Consider the following 26,070-nt stretch of genomic DNA (forward strand, 5'->3'; position numbering starts at 1 on the left):
TTCATAATAGTTTTATAGCTATCTCTGTTAATTAAACATTTTGTTAATTTGAGTTTTTTTAATTTTTATTTTCTTATCATCATTAAAATGAAAGTATCAGGTCAAAGAAAAGTTACATTTAGGCCACATTGTCAAATTTCTCTCCAAAAAGGCTGCATCCATCTGTACAACTATCACTAATGTATGGTGCCTATTTCACCTCACCCATACCAACATTGAATATTATACTTTAAAAGTATAAATTTTCCAATTTAGTATGTGAAAAGTGATATTTGTATTAGTATTTCTTTTATTAGATTATGTGTAAAATTGAATTTTTTTCTTTGCTTGCTAATCAGTTTTATTTCACCCTTTTTACTAATTTTCTAAGATGGAATTTCTAATTTCCTAAGGAAGTTAGACCTTTCTCCATTTCTAATATATGCGTTTAATGCTACAAATTTCCCTCTAAGCACTGCTTTTGCTGTGTCCTGTGAATTTTGATAAGTTGTACTTTTATTTACATTTAATTCAAAATATTTAAAATTTTCTCCTGAGATTTCTTCTTTGGCTCGTGAGTTATTTAGAAACATGTTGTTTAATTTGCAGATATTTGGGGATTCTCCAGCTAACTTTTCTGAGATCATATTTTTATAATTCCTATTCTTTTAAATTTGTTAAGGTATGTTTAATGGCCCAGCATATGGCCTATTGTGGTGTACATTTCATGTGAATTTGAAAAGAATGTGTAATTCAGCTGTTATTGAAGTATTTGATAAATGTCCACTAGGTCAAATTGACTGATCTGTTCAGATCATCTATAGCTTTACTATTTTCACCCTTTTCAAATGATAGTCACTGTTAGCAACTAGTAAACAACAGAAGAGAAAAGTAAATAGGAAACTAATTACACTTTTAGTGTATATTGTAGGAAACAGACTGCCATGCATGCTTTCCCTCAAGTTTTTGGTTTGTATCTATTATCTCTTTCCACAATGAAGAGGATGTAAGAGAGGAAAAGCAGGGTAAGAGGGTGAGCCAGAAACACAGAAGAAATTGTTGAAAGGACACACCAAATACATCACTAGTCTGAGATTTTTTCCATATTTTATATAATGCTTTCACGCCTATCGAGAAAATAAACACTTGTTGATGAAGATTTTAATCTTTATTGGCGTTCTTTGGAATTCTTGTTTTCTAACACAGAAGTGATAGTATAGCTCTTTTAAAAGACATCTATAAAATCTTATGTTTTGAACTGGCTCTCTTTTCACTGAAAAATACCAAAAACTCATGGTTATAGAGTTGGAAGGGTAACTGTAGTACAGAAAGTTTGGCCAATTACATAGTGTTACAGTTTTAAGAGCTGCTTCCAAAACAATCAGACTATTTGGAAAAACTTTTTCATAACAAATGTGTTCTTCCTTTAAAATGTAAACAGTGAGCCAATCTTAGAAGCAAACATTGACCGCAGAGTCATATCAAGTCCGTTGTTATAAGTACTTTAGTTTTAACAATGCAGAAACGTGAAGGATAGGTTTACTTTTTAACTCCAACCCTGTTCAAAGATCACTTATTGGCCTCTGAAGGAACAGGTGGCATGCCTGTTATAGTTTAACAGGTAGCCTCTGGGTGAGGTATAGTAGTTCAGATAACTTTGGATGCTTTGGATGCTCTCATGTGTGGCAGTATGCACTTGCTAAAACATTCTCCTCTCTGGGTCTGGAAGCCTAGAGTCTATATCCATATTAGGCACTGGGCAGGTATTCCAGACTTCTTTTCTGAGTCATGGATGAAAAATGCCATCTTGCAACTGACACAGCAATTCCTTCGCCAAGAAATCATCATATCCTTAGTTTCTTATGTTGAGGTAAATATTCAAGTTCTTGGTAAATAAGATAGATTTTCTATTTGCAACATATATCTGAGTATTCATCCTTTTGATAACAAAATTTACAGGGAATATTTTTTCTATCAGAGGCACCGTTAATTATACTAGGCTCTCAAAAGAATTCCAGATTCACCTCAAATACCAGCAACTCAATTCTATTCCACTACTCAGATCCGTCGGGCTGGGTTGAATTGGAATTGTATTACATTTATAGTTAATTTAAGGAGTATTTACATCTTTAGGGAATTTAGTTTACATTTTTATGAACATGGTATATTCTGCATGTATTTAGGTCCTCTTAAAGACATTTCAACAAAGTTGCCTAATTTTCTTCATAAAAATCTTGCCAATCATTTATTAGATTTATTCCTATACATATTTTTGATTATTTTTATATATGATATATTTTTAAAAGTAATATTTGTTAATCTTTGCTGTATGGGGATGTCATTGATTTTTGTATATTGATCTTATATCCAGCAACCTTACTAAATTCCTAATTCTAATAATTTGTAGTCTCTTATGCCTAACTCCATGTTTCCATATAAAAAACCATATCGTGTACATTTAGGGACCGTTTATGTCTTCTTTCCAATCTTTACAATTTTTATTTGTTTTTCTTTTCTAATTACACTGGCTAGAATATGCAGTACATTTTGAATAGTCACAATATTGGAGGACTGGTGATTTCCTTTATTATCTTTGTGAGGCAAACAATATGCTTTAAAATGTTTGTTTTTTAGCTGGCACTAGACGTTTTGTACCAAGAGAATTCAAGCTATGTAATCTGCACTATTGCTAGAGTCATTTCTTTTCTTAAATCTTTTCCCTGTTTACCTTCTCTACTAGTTGATTTGCCCTTTACACACTCTAAGTCCAAGTTTTACATTTGCTTTTCTCATTTCTAATGGTGTACTTTTGTGAAATTGAATATTGATTGTAGAATCTCCTACCAAGAACTTTTTTCTCTTTTCATTCAAATTATTATACTTCTTAATATTCATGGCTTCTAGAAAGAATTAAATTTAAAAATAAAATTTACCTTCAAAGACAATGAGATGACCATGGATCTACCAAATGCTTTCAAGAAATGTTCTTTATTTTTTCCTACAATATTCTCAGTACTTCCAAATGTGCAGGTTGCTCTGCTGCACAATGTTGGGAATGCCATTCACATCACTGTGTGAGTAGCATGCCCTGGGATTCTGCAGCACGCAATCTTCAAGGCTGACTGTGGTAGCCCTGCCTCTGCATTTCACTTTTCTGTCTAATTAGGACTGTGGGGTCTCTCAAGCCATTAGTGATCATCTACTAATGCCTAACTCCAGAAACAACTCTAAATGTGTTTCAGAAAAATTTCTACTTTTGGCTGCAAGCAGAAAAAATATCATGTCTGGGAGATATGTTATGATAATACAGCTTTAATAGGCAACCTCATTCCATGCCAAATCAGTGTTGATACAATATTCTTTCATTTAGTATTATGTAATTAAGTAAATTGTCACTTCCGTTTCTATAAACACAATTAGGACGAGGTAAAAAAATGGGAAGTGAGGGGAGGAATTCATTTTGGAGAAAGAATCAACATAAAAGTAATATAATTACAACTCTCATTAGTAGTAATAATAATACTTGTGATGAGATGATAATGGTAAGGTAGTAATGATCATCATGATCATCACCATCATAGTGATGCTGATATGCCCATGAATCCTAGTTGTCTGGCTTAGTTCCAAGTTTAAGCTGCATTGTAGTTTAGTATCTGCCATAAAAATTTCTTCAAAGCAGAGAGGGAGAGGATTTCATAGCATAGCTTCTGCTTTCTCACTAAGAAATGATATATGCCAAACTTACAGTGACACAAGATTACCAATTATATTATAACTTTTTAAACTCCCATCCCATGTACAAGCAACATCAAAAATTAGTTTTATCCGTTTGAAACCAGAAGCTTTCTTTAGAAAGGCAGGTCTTTAGTTAAATACTAAAAAGGGCAAAGACTATAGCCAGTTCATTTTTTAGCTGCATATCTAGAGTTTTAAGTTACATATATATAATATACATTATAGGTAATATGGAGAGACTTTAGATAGATAGATAGACAGATAGATAGATAGATAGACACCTATATATAGTATATGTATTTGTGGAATATCTTATTCATTCAGTACTGGATAGCACAGGTCTAGACCTCACAGGGGGTAATATCACAAGGGGAATAATGTGTGAAAAGTGCAGAGTAAGTGCATGTAAATAGCTTGCATTAGCAGAAAAAAGCACTGCATGGAGCCAAAAGAGGAATATAAATCAATCATGATCCTGGTAGAATAAAGTTGAGATGCTCTGGCGTATTTGCAAGTAATGATGCTAGTGAAAGAGCTAAACAGAAGGCAAAAATAGAGACCACAGGTTATAAGAAAAAGTTATGCACAGTCAAGAGTTGGAAAGCAACTTAACTTAAAAAAAAAAAAACCATCTACCCTGGCAGTGTATAAGGCATACTAGGCTTGCTGCTAATACGAAGTAGCCAGGGACATTTGTCTTTCTATCACTGGTGCCAGGCACAGGGTAAGTTCTCAATACATATTTGTCCACAATGAAGGAAGAGTGATCAGTTAGATAGCTATGTGGCCTACTGAAAAATACCACACTTTGCTAACGTCACATGTGGTTCAAGAAAATCTGTTTCTGAGTTGTTTTTGTGGGTGTGGTTCACAGACAACATTGGTGACACATCAGGAAAGATGGCAAGCAGAACGAGAACTAGTCCTACAAAAAGTGATCTCACTGTAACAGCATGGGTGGGCCTGGAAGTCAGTTCTCATGCAACCCCATTAGTTCGAGAAAGTTCTCATATGACTAAGAAAAAGCTGACAGGAATCGAACAGATTTCATCATTAAGCAAACAGAAAACATCAAGAAAGTAAGAGAAAATGTTGAATGAGGTTAGGAGGAAACAATTTTAGATACTTTTATAGCCTCCTGCCTCTTTCATTCCCTTTCTCAATCAGCTTTCCTCCTATCCCAACCCATGACCCTCTCCTACCCTTACCCCAGGAACACTAACAGAGCAGGGATGTTTCTGTATAATCCATTCAAGAAATTGCACAAGATCTCCTAAGAAGAGGCTGCTATAGTCTGAATGTTTGTGTTCCTCCAAAATTCATGTGTTGAAACCTAACCCCCAAGGTGATGGTATTAGGAGGTGGAAGGTCACCTCATGAGTCACCTCATGAATGGGATTAGTGCACTTAGTGCTGGAGAAAGCCTGTTTGCCCTGTTCACACCCTTCTGCCATGGGAGGATTCCTTGAGAAGGTGTGATTTTTGAAGCAGAGAGGGGACCCTCACCAGACATCTAATCTGCAGCTGCCTTGATGGTGGACTTTTCAGCCTCCAGAACTATGAGGAATAAATTTCTGTTGTTTATAAATTACCTAGTGTAAGGTCTTTTGTTTTAGCAGCAGGAACAAGAACCTCTGCTTCTAAGACAGAGGCAGAGCCAGGATTTGAAAAATTAGATGCCAGAGCTCCTGGTCATTATTATTGTACTAAACAAGATCATGCAGTAGTAACATGTTCCACCTCAGATCATCAGGCATTAGATTCTCATAGAGAGCCTGCAGCCTAGCTCCCTCGCATGTGCAGTTCACAATAGGGTTTGAATTCCTATGAGAATCTATTGCTGCCACTAATCTGACAGAAGGCGGAGCTCTTGTGGTAATGCTGGCCAGCCACTCACCTCCTGCTGTGCAGGCTGGTTCCTAACAGGCCACGGACCAGGAGTTGGGGATCCCTGTTCTAGAGCAAAGAATTTCAGATGAAGAAATAAGTGACTAAAACAAAAGCACTTTTATAAGTTTAGAAAGGATGGCTCTATATAGATCTACATAAGAAGAAAAAACAATCAAATGGTATCTGCGTCACGTTGATGTATCTTGTTGAACCTTCTAGTCCCATCCCAATGTTTAGCATTGTAAACACACAGGCAGGCCAGGTGTAGGTGGCATTGGGGCAGCACTACAGTGACAACAGCACCTTGGGAAGTACCATAAGCAGAGAATGTTTGCATTTGGGTCACTCCCAGGAAAGTTGCAGAGACATAATAGAAAAAACTAAAACTACAAAGGCATTTTTTTTTTAAAAAAGATTAACTTATTATTATTATTTTTAAATTTTACTTTAAGTTCTGCGATACGTGTGCGGAACGTGCAGGTTTGTTACATAGGTTTGTATGTGCCATGGTGGTCTGCTGCACCTATCAACCTGTCATCTAGGTTTTAAGCCCCACATGCATTAGGTTATTCGTCCTAATGCTCTCCCTCCCCTTGCCCCCAATCCCCCAACAGGCCCTGGTGTGTGATGTTTAAAATGATTAACTTATAAAGAAACCAAAGTGATCAGCTTTCATATTTATAATTATAGAAAACATTAAACTCACATTGCTAAGGGTGTAGTTAAGACTTTCTTCATCTTCAGCTGTGTCCTTTTAGGGAACTGAACATTTTCTAATTTTTTATACAAAATTTAAAAACTCTCCTTACTTAAAATTGATTAACTACCCAAAAATGTGTCTTTTGTTGCTTCCATTCCATGATTTATAAAGAATTAGCTTTAGTACTCTTTCTAGAGTGTAGGTTGAAAAGGCATTTTATTTTCCACCTTGGAGTAATTTTTAAACCACATCAATTATTTTTCATGTGCAGCTGCTTTTATCCACAAATTATTGCCTTAGGCATTTTTACTTTACCACACATTTCAGAAGAGAAGGAATGAAGGGGAACCAGCTAATCTACAAATGTTCACCTACAGTAGATCAGGCCAAAAAAAGGAGAGAAGAATATGACCCAAAACTTCTTTAGAAATAAGAACTGCTTATTAATAGTCTAAAGCAGGGGTGTCCAATCTTTTGGCTTTCCTGGGCCACACTGGAAGAAGAAGAATTGTCTTGCACCACACATAAAATACACTAACACTAAAGAAAGCTGATGAGCTAAAAAAAAAAAAAAAAGAAAAAAGAAAAAGAAAAAAGCAAAAAAAAAAAATTTCATAATGTTTTAAGAAAGTTTATGAATTTGTTTCAGATTGTAAGCCTCTTGAGAACAATCTTGGGCTTTATTTATGTTTCCCAGCACATAAGTAAACATTTCCCAACAAAATGCATAAATGGTAGGGGAAAAAGTAAATTGGGAATCAACTCTTTAGTGATAATTAAATGCAAGGAAAGTAGATTATATATTCAGCATTTACCAAGCTTGGTAAATAAAGCACAAGATTGTTCTCAAGAGGCATACAATCTGATCTGGCACATAATAATTTGCACATAAAGCAATGAGAGACTACTATAAGGCAATAAAACATGCTAGAGACTGGGAGACCCAGAAAAAGAAAAAAAAGCTGATGGCGACTATGATAAGGTTTGGATATGCTAAAAAGGGTCAAGAAAGACATTCTCCAAAGGCATACAGGAAGGTTTAAAATGAATAAGGGGCTTGGTGTGATGGCTCACACCTGTAATCCCAGCACTTTGGGAGACAGAAGAGGGAGGATCGCTTAAGCTCAGGAGTTGGAGACCAGCCTGGGTGACATACTGAGACCTCATCTCTACTAAAGATAACAAAAATTAGTCAGGCGTGGTGGCACAAACCCATAGTTCCAGCTACTCAGGAGGCTGAGGTGGGAGGATCACTCGAGCCCTGAGGCTACAGTGAACTATGATCATGCCATTATACTCCAGAAGGAGTGTAATATCTTTTCTGTTTGCTAAAATTATACTGCTTTGGATTCACCAATTTATTTCTATTGTGTTTTCTAAGAAGGAGAAAAGGCTACAAGATCTTGAGATGTTCACCTGTCAATGAAAAGGAGATAAAATTTGGCCCAGAAAGAAAGTCTGTTGATCCAAGGAGCAGCTTAGACACAGAGCTGTTTTCAGTATTACCCAGGTCTCATGCTATCCACCACCAGCAGTCCTCACTGAACTTCCCCCCAAGCTGAATAATTCTAAACTTTAGAAAATGCTAACAATTTTTAAAGTGTCAAGAAATTATGGTAAAATGAACACTTACGTTTGGTACGTGATATGAACATATGCAAACAAAATATTTTACTACAGAACCATAAATTGATGGAATGATCAAATAAGATTATACAATCATGGCTATAGAAATAGGAATACAAGGTTGGGAGCAGTGGCTCATGTCTGTAATCCCAGCACTTTGGGAGGCCGAGGTGGGCAAATCACGAGTTCAAGAGATCGAGACCATCCTGGCCAATATGGTGAAATACCATCTCTACTAAAAATACAAAAATTAGCTGGGTGTGGTGGCACGTGCCTGTAGTTCCAGCTACTTGGGAGGCTGAGGCAGAGAATTGCTTGAACCTGGGAGACGGAGGTGGCAGTGAGGCAAGATCGTGCCACTGAACTCCAGCCTGGCGACAGAGTGAGACTCCGTCTCAAAAAAAAAAAAAGAAATACAAGTCTATTGACTAAGCCTACCATGACTCGTGTAGGATGATATCGTCTAGAGAAAAACATGGTCATTAAATCAAGTACTTGTGATAACAGTCAAATGATATCAAGTTCTAAAGTCAGAGAGAAATAGTTAAATCAATAACTGAAAATTTACAGATTTTATTGGATAAATGGTAAAGTATTTAGTTGTAAAAATATAAACTTTTCTCCAGAGTTAAAATACCTGAGTACTGACCCTCCTTTGTTTGTAATTGACAATATCCCTAAGATATTTTCTTAAAGAAAATTATCAGTATCAACATTTTAACTCTGGAGAAAAAAATATATATATATAATGATAATTTTCTTTAAGAGAACATCCTATGGTTTTTCTCAATTACAAAGAAGGGTTAGCATTCAGGCTCTTTGCCTTAAGGAAACAGAACTCTGAATGTAGAGCTCTTTATGATTCCGATAAAGGGCATGTGTTTTTCTGTATCTCCTAGAAAGAGGTGTGGAATTTTTTGGTGGTTGAAGAATTAGAATCCAAGTTAGATTCTGTTCTCTTAAAACAGGATCCATTTTCTGCATGTAATTTCACAATGGGTGCTATGACCAGCTAAGCCTATAAATGATCACTGCACCAAATCAGGACTCTAATATACTACTGTTTTACTTTATATGCTTAGTACGTATAGCAAAGTTGCATAACAGAAGAAAAACAAACCCTGGTTTTACCATTCTCATGGCATTAACATAATCTCCAGTGAGTAAAATGATACTTCTTAAAAATTGGCCCAATTTATCTATTGTAACTATAGCCTATAATGTACTTTCAGTAACAGGGTGATCATGATAAAGAAGAATGCTGGCCAGGTATGGTGGCTCACACTTGTAATCCCAACACTTTGGGGGACTGAGGCAGGAGGATTGCTTAAACCCAGGAGTTTGAGAACAGCCTTGGCAGCATAGCAAGACAACATCAATACAAAAAATTTTTAAAATTGGCTGAGCAGCTGGGCGCGGTGGCTCATGCCTGTAATCCCAGCACTTTTGGAGGCCAAGGCAGGTGAATCACCTGAGGTCAGGGGTTCGAGACCAGCCTGGCCAACATGGTGAAACCCCATCTCTACTAAAAACACAAAAATTAGCTGGGTGTGGTGGTGGCATCTGTAGTCCCAGCTATTCGAGAGGCTGAGGCAGGAGAATTGCTTGAACCCAGGAGGCGGAAGTTGCAGTGAGCCGAGATCATGCCACTGTATTCCAGCTTGGGCAACAGAGTGAGACTCTGTCCCAAAAAAAAAAAAAAAAAAAAAAAATTAGCTGAGCATGGTGACACCTTCCTACAGTCCTTCCTACTTCAGAGCCTGAAGTAACAGGATCGCTTGAGCCCAGGAGGTCAAGGCTGCAGTAAGCCACGATCACACCACTACCCTCTATTCTGGGCAACAGAATGAAACTCGGTTTCATTAAAAAAAAAAAAAAAAAGGAAGAAGAAGAACCCTCTTTGTCATTCAACACCTGTTTTTGAAAACTTGATATGTGGCTAACAGAACAGAGTGTCCCTGGAAAGAGGTCTTTTTTTTCTTTTGAGACAGTCTGACTCTGTTGCCCAGGCTGGAGTACAGTGGTGCAATCATGGCTCACTGCAGCCTCAACCTCCCAGGCTCAAGCAATCCTCCCACCTCAGCCTCCCAAGTAGATGGGACCATACGCAGTGCCACCACACCTGGCTAATTTTCTGAAACTTTTTGTAGAGGCAGGGTCTCACTATGTTGCCCAGGCTGGTCTCAAACTCCTGGGCTCAACAGATCCTCCCGCCTTGGCCTCCAAAAGTGCTGGGATTACAGGTGTGAGCCATCAAGCCCAGCCTAAGAAGTCTTTTTAATAAGAAAAGACTCTGGAACAAAGAAGATAAAGGAGTTTCAAGCTATTTGATTTAGAGGGAAAGACTCTGGAGTTCAAGCTTATTTGATTTAGAGTATCTACACAATGTAGTGAAATTTCATTAATTTGTATATATACAATGAAATAATTTCACCTAGTTTGGGCTATTCCGTAATATTTATGTTGCAAGAAAGTAACAAAATTATAAACTAGTTCTTTCCGGTTAGAAGGTGTAAAATGAAAACAGTTGGACAATTATTCAGGCACTAGAAAATATTATTATGTGGAGCAACTCCTAGGATTTGGTTTGCTCCCCAAGGAAAAACAAGCTTCCAAATAAATATTTTAGCAAATAAATCTAACAAATCTATTACTTTTTTCTTTTCTCAATTATTCTTAGAAAAATGTATATATAAACACTTTGATTGTTATCCGTAAGCCAAATATTTCCAAAGTAGACATTGCCCACGTTTGGTTAATTACCTGAATTTACAGGGTTAGTTTCTATTCCATTCATTTGCGTGGTCACGTTGTTTAGTTCACATGATATGTGCCAGCCTCAGTTGAAATTCTAGTTATTGGCAGAATTTAAGAAAGCTTGGGAAAGGAACCTGGGCAAGTGCTTTTATCCATTCTGGTCAAGGGGTCCTGATCTGGAGTTCATGCATGAGCTTTTAGGAGGTCTGCAAATCTGAAAAAATTGCATGTAACAATTGTACATGTTTTCATATGTTTTCTTAAAAATTTTTTTGAGGCAGGGTCTCACTCTGTCACCCAGGCTGGGGTACAGTGGTGTGATCTCGGCTCACTGCAACCTCCACCTCCCAGGTTCAAGCGATTTTCCTGCCTTAGCCTCCTGCCTTAGCTTGTAGATGGGACTACAAGCATGTGCCACCAAGCCCAGCTAATTTTTGTATTTTTTTGGTAACGACAAGGTTTCACTGTGTTGGCCTGTCTGGTCTCAAACTCCTGTCCTCAAGCGATCCGCCAACCGTGGCCCCCAAAGTGCTGGGATTACAGGTGTGAGGCACTGCGCCCGGCTGATTTTTACATGTTTAGATGAAAATTTCCAGAGAGTTCATGATTTTCATGATTATCAAAGGTCCCTCTCCTTCTAAAAAGTTTCAATTATTGATTTAAGGAGTTCTTATTTGACAGTGCTTATTGGAGATCTAATGCTCCAATGAACTGAGATACAATTTTGGGTTGAAAGATCTGAAATGGTGTCTTCTCTCCACTGACCACAAGCTGGGCTTTGAAATTAGAGTTGTAACCTTTCCCTTGCAAATCCCTGGAAGGTCTACTTTCAACAGCTCGCTGCTGTTTGAAGGAAAAACTGTTCCAAATGTAATTATATACATATTGGGGATATTAAACATTTCTTCTGCGAAAGTCTCTTGTATCCTTTGTTTATTTGGTTAACAATACTTTTGCAACCCTATTATACGCAGTAGGTGCCAAGGATAAAAGGAAAAACCCAAATACACGTGTCCTTTGTCTTCCTGGATGGATATATAGCACAGGACATTTTCATTTTTCATAATTCTCTGTATCTACTGGAGAACGAAAATGATAAAACACACCCAAGTTTATCTAATTTCAACCAGAAACTCTCAAATTAAATGCATGAAGTAAAGTGACATCTAGTGTTGGTTAAGTGGCAGTGAAATATGTGTCAGGACAAGGCATACTTTAACTTTCTTTGAACAGACTGTTAAACTTGGCTTTGTTAAGTTGCCAACTCCAGAAAGCACAGTTTTGCTTTTAAAAATATTTTAGAGTAATTCTGAAATAATCTGAATTTAAATGTTAATAACATTGTTTTTATTTTTTCAAAATAAAATGCTTAACGCCTACAGAAAGTTCTAGAGAATGAAATAAGTTATGTATCTACCACCCAACTCTGTCAAATCTTAACATTTTGCTTTACTTACATCAGATATTTTAAACATAAAATGTACTAGACACATTTGATGCCTTATTAACTATTTCTGATTTCATGTCCATCTTTTTCTCTTTAGAAGTAATCAATATTTGGTTTATTATCTCTGTGACTGTTTTTGTATTTTTCTTACATACTTGTGTACACGTAAAATTTATAATATTGCACATATTTTACAGCTGATATAAGGGATACCATATGGTACAAATATTTCTGCAACTTACTTTTTCTAGTTTAATATTATGCTTTGGAGATTTCGTGAAATTGGTCATCTAACTTTAGTCATTTACTGTAACTGCTGTATGTTAGCATTCCATTGAATGAATTATACAACAATTTATTTAATTTACAGCTGATGGACATTCAGAGTGTTTTCAGTCTCTTGCTCTTATAAACCATGCTACAGTGAACACTCTTATATATGACTCACTGTGCACACATTTGCAAGTTTCTCTAGGCTGCACAACGAGGAGATATTGCACAAGTGTATACTTTCAAAACATCTATAGCTATTGAGCATTTGCTCTCCAAGATGGTTGTACCAATTTACACCCTCAGTAGAAGTGTAAGAAAACTTCTGTGGCTTCATATTCTCGCCAGCACTTGGTACTGCCAGGCTTTTTAATTTCTGACAATCTGCTTGATGTAAAATCTTATCTCATTGTGATTTCAATTTGCATTTCTCTGATAAGTAGTAAAACTGAGCTTTTTATTTATTTATTTATATTTATTTATTTATTCATTTATTTTGAGACAGAGTCTCGCTCTGTCGCCCAGGCTGGAATGCAGTGGCGCGAACTCGGCTCACTGCAAACTCCGCCTCCCGGGCTCACGCCATTCTCCTGCCTCAGCCTCCCCAGTAGCTGGGACTACAGACGCCTGCCACCACGCCCAGCTAATTTTTTATATTTTTAGTAGAGACGGGGTTTCACCGTGTTAGCCAGGATGGTCTCGACCTCCTGACCTCGTGATCCACCTGCCTCAGCCTCCCAAAGTGCTGGGATTACAGGCGTGAGCCACCGCGCCCGGCTGAGCTTTTTAAAAAATAGATTTTTACTACTGAAGTTTCTTCCGTGAATTGCCTATTCCTATTCTATGCCTACTGGATTGCTGGCATTTTCCTTAAAAGTACTTGCTGATATAAGTACTTTGTAGGCTTGATATATTGCAAATATTGTTTGTCAGTTTATGGCTTGGCTGTTCACTGTGTTCATGGAATCTTTTCATTTTAAAGCAATCGACTTTGGCTGGGCGCAGTGGCTCATGCCTGTAATCCCAGCAATTTGGGAGGCCGAGGCGGGTGGATCACCCGAGGTCAGGAGTTTGAGACCAGCCTGGCCAATCTGGTGAAACCTGTCTCTACTAAAAGTACAAAAATTAGCCGGGCATGGCGATGTGTGCCTGTAATCCCAGCTACCCAGGAGGCTGAGGCAGGAGGATCACTGGAACCTGGGAGGCAGAGGCTGCAGTGAACCGAGATCGCGCCACTGCACTCCAGCCTGGGCGACAGAGCAAGACTTCGTCTCAAAAAAATAAATAAATAAAAATAAAAAATAAATAATCAACTTTATGAATCTTTCCCTTTTTATTGCTTATTTTAAAATCTTTTTTTTTTTTTTTTTTTTTTTTTTTTTTTGAGGCGGTATCTCGCTCTGTCGCCCAGGCTGGAGTGCAGTGGCATGATCTTGGCTCACTGCAACCTCTGCCTTTGGGGTTCAAATGATTCTCCTACCTCAGCCTCCTGAGTAGCTGGGATTACAGGCGTCTATCATGATGCCCAGCTAATTTTTGTATTTTTAGTAGAGATGGTGTTTCACAATGTTGGCCAGGTTGGTCTCGAACTCCTGACCTCAAGTGATCTGCCTGCTTCGGCCTCCCAAAGTGCTGAGATTACTGGCTTGAGACACTGCACCTGGCCTTAAAATCTTTATTAAGCTTTTCTCCTTTATTTTCTCTTAAAATGTTTAAAGTTTTTTTTTCCTTATTTAGGTTTCTAAATTATAAACTTTTCTGTATTGTGTGAGGCAGAAAATTCTGTTCCTTTTGTATCATGGATAATTACTGTCCTAGCATTATTTATTGAAGAAACCATCCTTTCCTCATTGTTCATTTTAGCTCATCACCAAAGTCACTTATGAAATTAATTTTGGGCCAGGCACAGTGCTCACACCTGTAATTCCAATACTTTTGGAGGTCAAGGCAGGAGGATTGCTTGAGGCCAGGAGTCGAGACTAGCCTCGAAAACACTAAAGTGAGACCCCATCTCTACAAAAAATTTTCTAAAATTAGCCCAGCACAGTGATGTGTCTGCCATTGTGTTATTTGGGAGGCTGAGGCAGGAGGATCGCTTGAGCCCAGGAGTTTTAGGCTGCAGTGAGCTTTGATGGCACCACTGCACTCAAGCCTGAGTGACAGATCTTTAAAAAAGAAAAAAATAATAATTTTGTAAGATTTGTCTTGCATAGCACTACCTGTCTCCTGAGGTTCCCTCAGTTAAGTCAGGTGTGTATACTGACTTCCACCTATGGGTTTATCCCTACTCACATGCTGAGCCTGTTTTGCTATCTGGTGTCTGAGAAATATTGGTCAGTGTCAGGACCACTCTTCCTAGTATTTCCAGACTCCATTCCTGCGTTCTGACCATTTGTTTTTTTCTTGGGGTCCAATCCTTGTTGTTTGCGCTCCTATTGTAGGTTCTGAGCTAGGATGGCCAACCATCCTGGTTTTCCCAGGACCAAACTACCTGGTTTCTCCAAATGCAAGACTTTATGTGCTAAAACTGTGACCATCCCTGGCAAACTTGGCCTGGATGGTTGGTCACTTTAGATGTATCCTGTGGTTTTTGCTTCCTCCTATGTTGGCCTCTTGACTATCTAGTTTGGGGCTATCTCTGTGCTCACAAATCATATTTACACTGAACTTGTATTCGTTGAGTGCCTATGATGTCAGAGGCTGTATGAAGCATTTTCATATGTCGTATCTCATTCAACCGTTAGACAGCTCTGCATGATTTCCTTTTACAGATGAGGAGGATTTTATGTAGTTATCCAGGATCACAAAATTAGTGACACAAAAGAATGAAACCCAAGCCTCCTGACTACACATTTTTTATTTCCACCAAACTTGTCATCTTCCCGGCCCGAGTTGGATACTTGGGCCCTCCACTCTGTACTAACTGAACTTCAGGGTGAACTCCATTATGCCTTGCCTAGCCTCTTGCTGTCCTTCATACATCTTTTTTTTTTTTTTTGAGACAAGGTCTGGTTCTATCTATCGCCCAGGCTGGAGTGCAATGGCACAATCTCAGCTCACTGCAACTTCTGTCCCTCTCTATCCACCAGGCTCAAGCTATCCTCCCACCTGAACCACCCAAGTTGCTGGAACTACAGGCACAAGCCACAATGCCCAGCTAATTTTTGTATTTTTTGTAAAGATGGGGTTTTGCCATATTGCCCAGGCTGGTCTCAAACTCCTAGGCTCAAGTGATCCACCCCTCAGCCTCCCAAAGTGCTGAGATTTATAGGCGTGAGCCACCACACCCAACCTATCCTTCACACATCTTTAACCTAATATGATAGTACTTGAAGTCAACATCTTCTATTGCAAAACACAAATGACAAGCCCATTTGTTATGCAATGGTATAAATATCTCAAATGTTTCATTAGGATAAGCACTAAGAAGAAAGATAAACATGAATATAATAGCATGGTACATCACACTGCCACATCGGATTGCATCCCTCCAGTTAATATGTCATGGCATGGGATGCAGAATCTTTGCATTTTAATGTATTCATTTCATCAATATTTCCTTTTTGGTAGTTGATTTAAGAAATCCTTCATTAAGTTATTCTCCTTCAATTTCTCCAAATACCTAATTCAATTAATTTGTAGATTATTAATACAAAATATTATTTGTAGAATATTAGTTTCCCAAATATTAACAGAAATTAGGTGTGTATGTGGGATGGGAGGTGGGCCAATTAGTTTGGGAAACAAATATCTTTATTATAGAACTTCTCAGTCTCTGTTTTGCTAATTTGCAGTGTGACTTCCCTACAGAGAGATAGAGTGTGTGGCATTTTTCAAATGCTATGAATTTTCCAAATGACCATGACACCTTTTTCTTTTGTTGCATTGGTTTTGTTTTATAATTTCCCATGTGCCTTGGAACATCCACTGGGAAATGGTGTTTTCATCTCTAACAGCACAATACCCTCCAGAGGGCAGCAGATTCCCTTGGCATATGGCCAATCATCTATTCATTGAACAGATTGATGAGGGACCTGGAGCATGTTATATTATTATTCCAGTCAGGGATGTAAAATTTCTAGTTTCTGTAACAGAGATAGGCATTAAAATTTAGCTCCAGGCTAATAATAAAATAAATTATTGGCACTGAGATATAATAAAAAAAAATACAATCATGTCTCTGATGGATTACAATGGCATGCATTGTATTGTAAAGTCTAAATCATGTCTTCTATTTTTCTTCTTAGCCTCATTCGAACAACAAATATTAGTTGACCGTTCCATAAGGAATAAAATGAAATATTACCATTAGTTCATTTCTCAAGGAACTTACTAAGACATCAGAGAGATAATTAGATAAGGCAACTCATTAGTTCATTGGATTTCATTGGATTCTGCAAATCAAAATCATTGGGGGGCATTTTTAAACAATAATAATGCTCAAATCTCACCTAAGAACATTAAATTTGAATCTTTGTGTTTGGTTCCAGGCATGAGATTTTTTTTTTAAATTATACTTTAAGTTCTAGGGTACATGTATACATGTGCCATGTTGGTGTGCTGCACCCATTAACTCGTCATTTACATTAGGTATTTCTCCTATTGCTATCCCTCCCCCCTCCCCCACCCCATGACAGGCCCTGGTGTGTGATGTTCCCCACTCTGTGTCCAGGTGTTCTCATTGTTCAATTCCTACCTCTGAGTGAGAACATGTGGTGTTTGGTTTTCTGTCCTTGTGACAGTTTGCTCAGAATGATGGTTTCCAGCTTCATCCATGTCCCTACAAAGGACATGAACTCATCCTTTTTTATGGCTGCATAGTATTCCATGATGTATATGTGCTATATTTTCTTAATCCAGTCTATCATTGATGGACATTTGGGTTGGTTCCAACTCTTTGCTATTGTGAATAGTGCCGCAATGAACATACGTTTGCATGTGTCTTTATAGTAGCATGATTTATAATCCTTTGGATATATACCCAGTAATGGGATGGCTGGGTCAAATGGTATTTCTAGTTCTAGATCCTTGAGGAATCGCCACACTGTCTTCCACAATGGTTGAACTAGTTTATACTCCCACCAACAGTGTAAAAGTGTTCTTATTTCTCCACATCCTTTCCAGCACCTGTTGTTTCCTGACTTTTTAATGATCGCCATTCTAACTGGTGTGAGATGGTATCTCATTGTGGTTTTGATTTGCATTTCTCTGATGGCCAGTGATGATGAGCATTTTTTCGTGTGTCTGTTGGCTGAATAAATGTCTTCTTTTGAGAAGTGTCTGTTCATATCCTTCCAGGCATGAGATTTTAAAAACATGTTTTCAGGTGATTCTAACGAGTGGCCAGGGTTGAGACTATTGCATTAAGAGGATAAAAAAGTGTTTTGGAAAGAGGTTTCTGACCTTTTCAAGCAGATGGAGGAATTTAGAATTCTTTTCCCAGGGAGAATGTTTCAAATGTAGAAGAGTACAAAAAAGACAATGGTTATTCTTACATCCTCTGTCCAAAGTTAACCTTTGTTAACATCTTTATTCTTTCTTAGCCATCAGAATTGCAAACAACAAAATCATACAAAACCCACATCTTATAGTTCCTAAACTTAACTTTAGAAAGCATTTCCTAGGAGAGCAAAAGACATCATTTTTTTCATCTCCAAAACACATTATAACTCACCCTAGTTAACAAATACTCTGGCATATTCCAAATAGATCCACTGGGCCATGGACCTCATCTAACAAAGATGAATTCTGTTCATTTGCTCTGTGAATAGAGCTAAGAGGCTTATTTGTGCAAAGACTAACTGATGAGGTGGAAGAAGAGAGAGCAAGACAGCAAGAAAATATTAGTGAATATATATCTTCCAATTGCAAAGAGATATGGAGCAAGAACCTGCCTAGATGGAAGGAATGAGAACTATAGGCTATAGTTATGGATGGGAGGTTTTCTTTATGCAAAATTAACTAGCTTATAGTGGGAAGTGAGTGGATGAAAATGTGTCTCATTAACATCATGTTCGAACTTACCATAAGCTCAGTGAAGGTCAATAACCTGATAGGATGGCTGTTTTTAGGGCATCATAGGACTGAAGATGACTTCTTGACAACAGTTAAAAATCTTTGAACTAGAAGACAATCTTGAAAACAAAATACAAGCAGAAATATGTCCTCTGACAGCTGATAGGTATTTTAAGCAATGGATCCGATCCACATTTTGCAAAAGGCTCTAGAAATTAAACTAAAAATGCTTCACCAGGTCTAATGAAGTATATCTTGAATGATCCAGAGGAAGATATTATTGTCATCCCCATTTAATAGATGAAGTATCTAAAATCAGAGAAACTGACTGATTTTCCCTAGACTACAAGCTAATAAGTAGCCAACCGGGACTTGAAACCAGGCACACTGATTGTCTCCATAGTCTGTGTGCTTAAATTAACCACTGCATGGTACTGCCTCATAACTTACAGAAAAAAATTCACATTGCATTACAGAAAACCTATAAATTCACACATTACACTTATTACCCATGCTAAGGGACATATTATAATGTCTCTAAATTTGGGATATTACTAGTAATCAACAGTGTCTATAATTTTAGTTGCTACATATATTGATACATACATGATATCTATAATTATAACCAACACATAATTGGTATATAAAACAATGGTGCATCTTTGAAATAGAGTAAAATAAATCTCATAGGCACTTGTACTTGTTCTTTCTCTAAGGGAAATGTTTGTGAACTCAGAAATCCTTTTCTTTTCTAGGAAAAGTGATGAATTAATTACAGATTTCTGCAAATAGAAGTTTACTCATTTATTTGGCCACCAAATATTTTTTGAGTTTGGAGATCAAAGTAGTAGAGTCTCAATTCTGAAGTCAGACAGACCTGGGTGGAATCCTGGCCACACCATTTTCAAGCTGTGCAACCTTGAAGAAATTCTGTAATCTCTCTAAACCTCAATAAAATGAAAGTGTTCACAGTGTCTTATAGGTTTATTGTGAGGATTTAATGCAATAACTCACTTAAGGGATAATACCTGTTTGGCATATTAAAAATGCCATCTATTAGTATCATTATTTAAAAACCTGTTAAACATCCCCATTTTGTTACAGTGTTCTAAGGTTTGTTAACAACCTTAGAACAATGAAATAAGGATAAAATTTTGCCCTCATAAAGCTTATATCCTCATAGGAAAACACACAATTATTATTGTGTTCATGTGGTGATCACCGGGCAAGTCACTTAAGAGTTTGAAGATAAATAAGATGCCTTATCCAATGGTTAAAATCTTATTAAAGAAAATCTCTTTGAAAGTAGCTTATATTTTTACAAGATAAAGCATTTCTATATGTGGTCTAGTAAAAGATTTAAAGTAGGCAATCTAAAAAGATTTGTTGAATCAAATTGCACTGCATGTCTTTCCTTTCTAATTTGCTGTGAGTTAGGAACCACAAGGAGCCTTTTCCAAACAGTGTTAAAAAAAGTTTTGTGCTGGGCGCAGTGGCTCACGGCTGTAATCCCAGCACTTTGGGAGGCCGAGGTGGGTGGATCATTTGAACTCAGGAGTTTGAGACCAGCCTGGACAACATAGTGAAACTCATCTCTAAAAAAAATACAAAAATTAGCTGGCCGTGGTGGTGTACGTCTGTAGTCTCAGCTACTCAGGAGGCTGAGGTGGGAGGATTGCTTGAGCCCAGGAGTTGGAGGTTGCAGTAAGCCGAGACTGTACCACTGCACTCCAGCCTGGGCAACAGAGACAAACTCTGTCTCAGAAAAAAAAAAAAAGTAAAGTAAGATAAAAATAAAAAATAGTTTTCCTTTAACAATCCTATTACAGAATCACAGGAAATTTTAAAATATCAAATATATAGCATCTACCTTCCAATTACACATTCAGATGTTTTCACTCATTGCCATATGTGTTATCATCACATATTAACTGTTATCTTTTATCACTATAATAATTGTCTTTTATTACCGACTATATGCTGAGATGCCAAAAAATAAAACTTACCACATAAGGTGGATTAAACCCCAATGATCAATTCACAGTGATCGTTTACCTTACGCTAACAACCTTTTATGTAAGATGAGAACAAGAGACAGTGAAGTGGTTTAATGGCTGTTTCTGCAGATCAGTGAGAACTGGAAGAGTCATGGTGGTTGACTCTCACCCTATTGGCTAAAGAGTGGCTGGGCCAGGGCAGGTGTTCTGGTCCTAATATAAGGCCATGATCCACCTATGAAATGCTCCTGGCTTCAGTTTCCTTATTTGAAAATTAAGCATAAAGTATCATTTCATGAACACATAAGTAATATAGACTGATTTCTGAATATTTGGAAAATACAGACAAACATAAAAGTAAAAGTAATGTATAATCTTATCACCCACAGAAAACTATTATTAACATTTTGACATATTTCTCTTTAGAAAGAGGAAAAGGGAAAGGCAGGAAAATACACATACATACAAATTAGGAATGGGCTATAACCAGATGTACAGATGAAATCAACAAGTAGGAGAATACTTATTATTACTTTAAAAAATAAATTACAACAAGAGATGAATGATTTTGAGGGAAATATAAATTACCATAACTGGATCAAGAATAAACAGCAGGAAACCTGAATATATCTATAATTATGAAAAAAAAACCCTGAAATCATTTGCAGAAAATTTCTTCCATGAGGTAGGTATCATTGCAATTCCCCTTTTACAGAATGGGGAAACTTGAAAGGCTACATATCAAGTCATTGGCAGAGGTAGGACTTGTCAGTCATTTCATGATCATAATCACCATTCTCTAAGTAGAACTGGCCTCCAACAAGAATAAGCTCATATGACAATAGGGAAGTCATTTAATAATCAGTAACCCAGGACCTACTCTGTGCTAGGTGCTCTCCTGGGTACAAAAAATGCAGTGGTGGGCTGGGTGTGGTGGCTCATGCCTGTAATCCCAGTGCTTTGGGAGGCCGAGGCACGTGGATCATGAAGTCAAGAGTTCGAGACCAGCCTGACCAACATGGTGAAACCTCGTCTCTACTAAAAATACAAAAATTAGCCGGGCATAATGGCACTCACCTATAATGCCAGCTACTCAGGAGGCTGAGGCAGGATAATTGCTTGAACCCAGGAGGCAGAGGTTGCAGTGAGCTGAGATCACACCACTGCGCCCCAGCCTGGGTGACCCTGTCTCAAAAAAAAAATTTTTTTTGAACACATAAAAACATATAAAATTGTTACATGCAATTTTTTCAGATTTGCAGACCTCCTAAAAGCTCATGCCACCTGCTGGGTGCGGTGGCTCATGCCTGTAATCCCAGCACTTTGGGAGGCCGAGGTGGGTGGATCATGAGGTCAGGAATTCAAGGCCAGCCTGGCCAAGATGGTGAAACCCGTCTCTACTAAAAATACAAAAATTAGCCAGGTGTAGTGGCGGGCATCTGTAATCCCAGCTACTCGGGAGGCTGAGGCAGAGAATTGCTTGAACTCGGGAGGTGGAGGTTGCAGTGAGCCGAGATCACGCCACTGCACTCCAGCCTGGGCGACAGAGCGAGACTCTGTCTCAACAAAAAAAAGAAAGAAAGAAAAATAAATGCAGTGGTGAATAAGGTATAGTTCCTGTGTTCAAGGAGCTTCTAGTTGAGTCAAGACAAGACAAATAATTCTACAAACTATACGGCAACATGTGAATGGTTGTAACAGGTAGAAAAAAGTGTTGTCAGAACTCAGAGGAAGAAGTGATGCCATGGGTGAGAGAGAAGAGTTTATATTGAAGCTACGATTTGGGCCAGCTCTCGAAGGGCAGGTGGGGAAGGGAGAGAAAGGCATTCCATGCAGAGGAAGCAGCATGTGTGAAAGCCACATGCCATAGATAATCTATACGTTCGTTGACTTCTTCACTACTTCTGTCTTTAAATACAGTGCAAAGGGACATTATGCTGCATTTGACCAAAGGCAGTCATTCTTGGCAGCATCCTTTCCTTCTTCCATCATGACAAAACTGCTGTTAGGTCACATTAAAATAGTAGCAATCTTTGGCAGAAACCTACTGTATGCTTCCTTAATGAGTTGTCAGAGGTTCTGCAGTGCCATTTGTCTTCTAAGCTAGTTTTTTATGAAGGCTGTCAGTAAAGGGTAAAGATGGGGATACGCAATATATTCACCAGTCAGCGGGGTTCTGAGAATCTGTTCATTCAGAATCAGCAGGGGACTGTGGGAAAATGTCTATTCTTTAAGCATGCTTCTGAAGGACTACAATTCAAAAGAGGGGGTGAGGTTTGTAAGAAGCTAAGAAAGTCTTCCTCTAATTTAAACTTCCAGGAGTCTCTGCAGGCCCTCTCCTTACAGACAGGGAATGAAATAAAGCCTAGCAGACTTTCTACCATCAGAATGATCTTAATTTTGACCACTCATCAAAACTTAATTCAGAGATCAACAGATGAATCTGATACTATCCAGAAAGTCATGTGTATGGGTAATTAAGTTGACAGTCACAGATATCAAAATAATTCCCACTCAGGCTGCAACATAGGAATTTCACTGTCTTACTGAGGCTATGAACTATGTATGGCATTAAGAATTGAGGTGTTTGTTTTGTTTTGTTGTTTGTTTCTTCCTGAAGTTCTCACAGTTTGGGTTAGAAGAGCTAAGGAGTCAAGTTTGGAAGCAGACAGATCCTGGCTCTGTGACTTATTCTTTGTGAAACCTTGAGCAAGTTACTTAGGAATTCTAGCTAATAATACCTGTTGTACAGAGTGGCTGTAAGGATTAAATGAGATAATGAATGTAAAGCATTGGCACAGAAGTGCTCAATAAATGGCAATCATCATGATGAATATTATTTTTCTGTATATCCAAGAGCAGTCTAGACTTTCTCCAGAACAGAATATGCACCTATAGGGAGATGAAAACTTTTATTAAATATAAATAATTATGGATAAATGAATAATAAGTAAAATATTTTATACCAGCATATTTTATCTTCTGTACTATCCATAATAATCTAGCCTGCTTTCTATAATCAGGTCATCAGGCAGAAACCTGAACCAGTTTTCATTAATCTTCTTAATCTATCACACTTCTACTTGCTCTACTCTACTTTGAAATCAAGGTATAAGTATTAGCATGCTTGCAAAACTTCATTTTACAGTGTATGGTTTTAAAATAATTATATTGCACCATCTCACGTCCTCAACATACGTGGGAAACTGCTGAAAGCTTTACCTACAAAAAGACTTCATTGTTACTTAAACTGAAATGCTAGCCTGCCCTTTATTTTGACTATTTATATAAACTATTTGTATAACTGAAAGCATGGTCACAAATCGAAGGATATTCTTTATTTTAAACTTCATTCTTTCCAATTATTAATTTAAACTATAAGAAAATAATACCATCTTGGCCAGGCGCAGTGGCGCACGCCTGTAAACCCAGCACTTTGGGAGGCCAAGATGGGTGGATCACTTGAGGTCAGGAGTTCAAGACCAACCTGGCCAACATGGTGAAACCCTGTCTCTACTAAAAATACAAAAATTAGCCAGGCACGGTGGTGGGTGCCTGTTATCCAGCTACTAGAGAGGCTGAGGCATGAGAATCACTGGAACCCAGGAGGCAGGGGTTGCAGTGAGCCGAGATCACACCACTGCACTCCAGCCTGGGTGACAGAGTAAGACTCTGTCAAAAAGAGAAAGAGAGAAAGAGAGGAAGGAAGGAAGGAAGGAAGGAAATAATACTATCTTAAAGTTGGAAAGATCCCTAAGATTATCTCTCAATCCCTGAATTTGACTAATGGAAAACTAAGGCCTGGATAGGTCAAGGGACTTATGCAAATATCAATGGAACCAAGTTTAATATTTTACAATTTTTGTCTTCTGTATTGCAGCAGCCATACCTAGTATATCCTAGTAATTGCTAGAAATAAATAATGGAAGTAATTTTGCATGGAATAAACCTGACTTTTTCTATCTTAATTGGTTCTCACATCTAAGGACAAATATCAGCTATTTGGAACATGGTGAATAACGTTATGAATAATATTAAGTGCCTCATTTCTTAAGATAATAATGGATCACATTATTCTATAATGCATGGAAAAATGTTCTCTAGTGCCTTGAAAGCTAAAGTACTACTCAGGATTCTTCATTTTGGGCATTGGATAGAATTGGATGCAGAATCATATCTGGCTTTGGGAAATCTCATGTTACCTTGCATGCAATTAATATATCCCTCAAATACTTGCCTATATTGTCTTGTTCACTGTAACTACAGCATATACTGGTACAACAAGATGAAAGAAAATAATAATTCTTAACAGAAGATACTCTTTCTGTATGAGAATAACAGAATTGCTATTTTTCTGCAAGTCAGTTGATGTCACTCCATAAAACATGCAGTAATTATGATAAACACTAAAATAAACTTCTTAACCTTATACTTCAGCAATTTTTTAGCCATACACATTCAGTCATGCATGTAAAGCTGTCATTTCCAATCTAGACTATTTCTGATTAGTCTTAGCTCTTCTGCAGCAATGCCAATCAAAGTAATTATGTTATCACTGTTCTGGCAATTAACTGCTCTATTTGTTTACTACTGAAAGCACAATTGATCTGGTACATAGTTAAGTTACAAATAGTTCTGTGTCTGATATTAATGAATGCCCATAATGCATTTTTCCCAAGTTATTTCTTCAAAGTTAAAATGGCACAACTTACAATAGAAATTCTTCCCCTTGAAATCAATGGTTCTCAACTATGGATGACTTCGCCTCCCAGGGGACATTTGGCAATGTCCAGAGACATTTTTGATTTTCAGGATGGGGTGGGGGTGGGAGAGGGTGGAGATGCTATTGGCGTCTAATGAGTAGACTCCAAGTATGCTGCTAAACACCCTACAGTGTACAGGACACACCCTACCACCACTCCAACAAGAAGAATTATTCAGTCCAAAACGTCAATAGTTAAAAAGTTCTGGAGGCAGATGGTGGTGATGGTTGCACAATAATGTCACTACTTAATGTTACTGATCTATATACTTAAAATGATTAAAATGGTAAGTTTTATATTATGTATATTTTTACCACAATAAAAAAATCAATAGTGCTGAGATTGTGAGCTTTAAACCATTTTGACAGTCCTTGTGTAATGAAAGTATTTCAGTACTGCTAGGGAAACCAAAAGGTACTCTGTACCTGGTAAAATGCCATTCATAAAGCAAACAACTTCACTTTTTTCTTGTAAATCACATTTTGTTTTCCTTGACTGGCTTCCAAATTTCTTTCAGGCACTAGTCAATGATCCTAAACAATAGTTTCCTTCCCTGAATGCATACATAAATGAAAACAAAAACTATAATTAGGGTCTTTTTTTTTTTGGCTGAAGCTAGTTTGACTTAGGTTTCTGTTATATACAACCAAAACTCTTGACAAGTAGAAGAAGCAGCAAAGAAATGTGGACAAACAAATTTTGTTTCACAGAAAATAAGAAAACTTAAAACTCACACGGGTTGCAACGGAAAGGAAAGAACAAAACAGTAAGAAGCAATGTGCTCCTAATAACACTGAAGAGGGCAGGAAAGACATTGTATTAGTCAGGGTTCTCTAGAAGGACAGAACTAATAGGATAGATGTATATTTAAAGGGGAGTTTATTAAGGAGT

At 37.6% G+C, this 26,070-nt stretch overlaps 2 long non-coding RNA genes across 2 annotated transcripts in view; one reads left to right on the forward strand and one right to left on the reverse strand.

Annotated features, from left to right (window-relative positions):
* The window catches only part of LOC112135820 (uncharacterized), a 64,979-nt gene that overhangs the window by 9,630 nt on the left and 29,279 nt on the right, over positions 1 to 26,070 (reverse strand). The gene's annotated exons all lie outside the window — the stretch shown is intronic.
* Positions 1,671 to 19,400, forward strand: LOC112135845 (uncharacterized). Its single transcript, XR_002917082.1, has 2 exons — positions 1,671 to 1,849; positions 19,175 to 19,400. It is a non-coding gene; the product is annotated as an uncharacterized LOC112135845 (long non-coding RNA).

The sequence above is a fragment of the Pongo abelii genome, chromosome 10 (assembly GCF_028885655.2).
Source record: "Pongo abelii isolate AG06213 chromosome 10, NHGRI_mPonAbe1-v2.0_pri, whole genome shotgun sequence".
In the NCBI taxonomy this organism is placed as follows: Eukaryota; Metazoa; Chordata; class Mammalia; order Primates; family Hominidae; genus Pongo; species Pongo abelii.